Genomic DNA, 4,405 nt, shown 5'->3' with positions numbered 1-4,405 from the left:
GCCAGGCGGTTAAGCCAAGCATCATTATCAGGCCAGGCGGTTAAGCCAAGCACCATTATCAGGCCAGGCAGTTAAGCCAAGCATCATTATCAGGCCAGGCGGTTAAGCCAAGCGTCATGATCAGGCCAGGCGGTTAAGCCAAGCATCATTATCAGGCCAGGCGGTTAAGCCAAGCATCATTATCAGGCCAGGCAGTTAAGCCAAGCATCATTATCAGGCCAGGCGGTTAAGCCAAGCGTCATTATCAGGCCAGGCGGTTAAGCCAAGCGTCATGATCAGGCCAGGAGTTTAGGCCAAGCGGCCTTATCAGGCCAGGCAGTGAAGCCAAGCATCATTATCAGGCCAGGCGGTTAAGCCAAGCATCATTATCAGGCCAGGCGGTTAAGCCAAGCATCATTATCAGGCCAGGCGGTTAAGCCAAGCATCAGCATCAGGCCAGGCGGTGAAGCCAAGCATCATTATCAGGCCAGGCGGTGAAGCCAAGCATCATTATCAGGCCAGGCGGTGAAGCCAAGCATCATCATCAGGCCAGGCGGTTAAGCCAAGCATCATCATCAGGCCAGGCGGTTAAGCCAAGCATCATCATCAGGCCAGGCGGTTAAGCCAAGCATCATTATCAGGCCAGGCGGTGAAGCCAAGCATCATTATCAGGCCAGGCGGTGAAGCCAAGCATCATTATCAGGCCCGGCGGTTAAGCCAAGCATCATCATCAGGCCAGGCGGTTAAGCCAAGCATCATCATCAGGCCCGGCGGTTAAGCCAAGCATCATTATCAGGCCAGGCGGTGAAGCCAAGCATCATTATCAGGCCAGGCGGTTAAGCCAAGCATCATCATCAGGCCAGGCGGTGAAGCCAAGCATCATTATCAGGCCAGGCGGTTAAGCCAAGCATCATCATCAGGCCAGGCGGTTAAGCCAAGCATCATCATCAGGCCAGGCGGTTAAGCCAAGCATCATTATCAGGCAAGGCAGTTAAGCCAAGCATCATTATCAGGCCCGGAGGTTAAGCCAAGCAATCATTACCAGGCCAGGCGGTGAAGCCAAGCATCATTATCAGGCCAGGCGGTTAAGCCAAGCATCATCATCAGGCCAGGCGGTTAAGCCAAGCATCATCATCAGGCCAGGCGGCTAAGCCAAGCATCATCATCAGGCCAGGCGGTTAAGCCAAGCATCATCATCAGGCCAGGCGGTTAAGCCAAGCATCATCATCAGGCTAGGCGGTTAAGCCAAGCATCATCATCAGGCCAGGCCGTGAAGCCAAGCATCATCATCAGGCCAGGCCGTGAAGCCAAGCATCATCATCAGGCCAGGCGGTGAAGCCAAGCATCATCATCAGGCCAGGCGGTTAAGCCAAGCATCATCATCAGGCCAGGCGGTTAAGCCAAGCATCAGCATCAGGCCAGGCGGTTAAGCCAAGCATCATCATCAGGCCAGGCGGTTAAGCCAAGCATCATCATCAGGCCAGGCGGTGAAGCCAATCATCATTATCAGGCCAGGCGGTGAAGCCAAGCATCATCATCAGGCCAGGCGGTGAAGCCAAGCATCATCATCAGGCCAGGCGGTTAAACCAAGCATCATCATCAAGCCAGGCGGTTAAGCCAAGCATTAGCATCAGGCCAGGCGGTTAAGCCAAGCATCATCATCAGGCCAGGCGGTTAAGCCAAGCATCATCATCAGGCCAGGCGGTTAAGCCAAGCATCAGCATCAAGCCAGGCGGTTAAGCCAAGCATCATCATCAGGCCAGGCGGTGAAGCTAAGCATCATTATCAGGCCAGGCGGTGAAGCCAAGCAATCATCATCAGGCCAGGCGGTGAAGCCAAGCATCATCATCAGGCCAGGCGGTTAAGCCAAGCATCATCATCAGGCCAGGCGGTTAAGCCAAGCATCATCATCAGGCCAGGCGGTTAAGCCAAGCATCATCATCAGGCCAGGCGGTTAAGCCAAGCATCATCATCAGGCCAGGCAGTTAAGCCAAGCATCATCATCAGGCCAGGCGGTTAAGCCAAGCATCATCATCAGGCCAGGCGGTTAAGCCAAGCAGCATCATCAGGCCAGGCGGTGAAGCCAAGCATCATCATCAGGCCAGGCGGTGAAGCCAAGCATCATTATCAGGCCAGGCGGTTAAGCCAAGCATCATCATCAGGCCAGGCGGTTAAGCCAAGCATCATCATCAGGCCAGGCGGTTAAGCCAAGCGTCATCATCAGGCCAGGCGGTTAAGCCAAGCATCATCCTCAGGCCAGGCGGTTAAGCCAAGCATCATCATCAGGCCAGGCGGTTAAGCCAAGCGTCATTACCAGGCCAGGCGGTTAAGCCAAGCATCATCATCAGGCCAGGCGGTTAAGCCAAACGTCATCATCAGGCTAGGCGGTTAAGCCAAGCGTCATCATCAGGCCAGGCGGTTAAGCCAAGCGTCATCATCAGGCCAGGCGGTTAAGCCAAGCGTCATCATCAGGCCAGGCGGTTAAGCCAAGCATCATCATCAGGCCAGGCGGTTAAGCCAAGCATCATCATCAGGCCAGGCGGTTAAGCCAAGCGTCATCATCAGGCCAGGCGGTTAAGCCAAGCATCATTATCAGGCCAGGCGGTTAAGCCAAGCGTCATTACCAGGCCAGGCGGTTAAGCCAAGCATCATCATCAGGCCAGGCAGTTAAGCCAAGCGTCATCATCAGGCCCGGCGGTTAAGCCAAGCATCATCATCAGGCCAGGCGGTTAAGCCAAGCATCATTATCAGGCCAGGCGGTTAAGCCAAGCGTCATTACCAGGCCAGGCGGTTAAGCCAAGCATCATTATCAGGCCAGGCGGTTAAGCCAAGCATCATCATCAGGCCAGGCGGTTAAGCCAAGCATCATCATCAGGCCAGGCGGTTAAGCCAAGCATCATTATCAGGCCAGGCGGTGAAGCCAAGCGTCATCATCAGGCCAGGCGGTTAAGCCAAGCATCAGCATCAGGACAGGCGGTTAAGCCAAGCATCATCATCAGGCCAGGCGGTTAAGCCAAGCATCATTATCAGGCCAGGCAGTGAAGCCAAGCATCATCATCAGGCCAGGCGGTTAAGCCAAGCATCATCCTCAGGCCAGGCGGTTAAGCCAAGCGTCATCATCAGGCCAGGCGGTTAAGCCAAGCGTCATCATCAGGCCAGGCGGTTAAGCCAAGCGTCATTATCAGGCCAGGCGGTTAAGCCAAGCGTCATTACCAGGCCAGGCGGTTAAGCCAAGCATCATCATCAGGCCAGGCGGTTAAGCCAAGCATCATCATCAGGCCAGGCGGTTAAGCCAAGCATCATCATCAGGCCAGGCGGTTAAGCCAAGCATCATCATCAGGCCAGGCGGTTAAGCCAAGCGTCATCATCAGGCCAGGCGGTTAAGCCAGCATCATTATCAGGCCAGGCGGTTAAGCCAAGCGTCATTACCAGGCCAGGCGGTTAAGCCAAGCATCATTATCAGGCCAGGCGGTTAAGCCAAGCATCATCATCAGGCCAGGCGGTTAAGCCAAGCATCATCATCAGGCCAGGCGGTTAAGCCAAGCATCATTATCAGGCCAGGCGGTGAAGCCAAGCGTCATTATCAGGCCAGGCGGTTAAGCCAAGTTACTTTATGAGGCCAGGCGGTTAAGCCAAGCGTCATGATCAGGCCAGGCGGTTAAGCCAAGCATCATTATCAGGCAGGCGGTTAAGCCAAGCATCATCATCAGGCCAGGCGGTTAAGCCAAGCGTCATCATCAGGCCAGGCGGTTAAGCCAAGTGTCATCATCAGGCCAGGCGGTTAAGCCAAGCGTCATCATCAGGCCAGGCGGTTAAGCCAAGCGTCATCATCAGGCCAGGCGGTTAAGCCAAGCATCATCATCAGGCCAGGCGGTTAAGCCAAGCATCATTACCAGGCCAGGCGGTTAAGCCAAGCATCATTATCAGGCCAGGTGGTTAAGCCAAGCATTTTTTTTTCCAGCCAAATAAGACTGCCTATTCATCAGTACATGAAGAGGCCAAGTTTCATCTCCTGCATAGCCAATCTTAGAAGTTATCTAGGCATCCTTAACGCTGACAAGTCAGACCAATTACGTGATATCAGCTCTCTTTCCTTTGAAACTGGTATCCTGAACTTGTCGATTCTTATTTTAATCTTAAAATAAATCAATATATAATTATATTTTCCTTAAGCCTAAAAAGTAAAAAAAAAAAAAAAAATAAATAAATAATTTAACAAAAATATATTCCTTTTTAAAAAAAATTATTCCTTTTTAGAAATAAAATAAAGAAACTAAACAAAAAAGAAAATATTCTTTTCACAGAACTAAAATAAAAATATCTCAAAAAATAATGTTCCTTTCAAAACAAAAGTAAAAAGACAACCCTCCATCAGGAGCCATCTGTTGAACACCTCTCCAAGCTGATCTTCCTTGAAGAGACGCAG

Source organism: Palaemon carinicauda, chromosome 30, assembly GCF_036898095.1.
Source record: "Palaemon carinicauda isolate YSFRI2023 chromosome 30, ASM3689809v2, whole genome shotgun sequence".
NCBI classification, from domain to species: domain Eukaryota; kingdom Metazoa; phylum Arthropoda; class Malacostraca; order Decapoda; family Palaemonidae; genus Palaemon; species Palaemon carinicauda.
The sequence above is the reverse complement of the archived record's forward strand: the minus strand, read 5'-3'. Positions refer to the sequence as shown.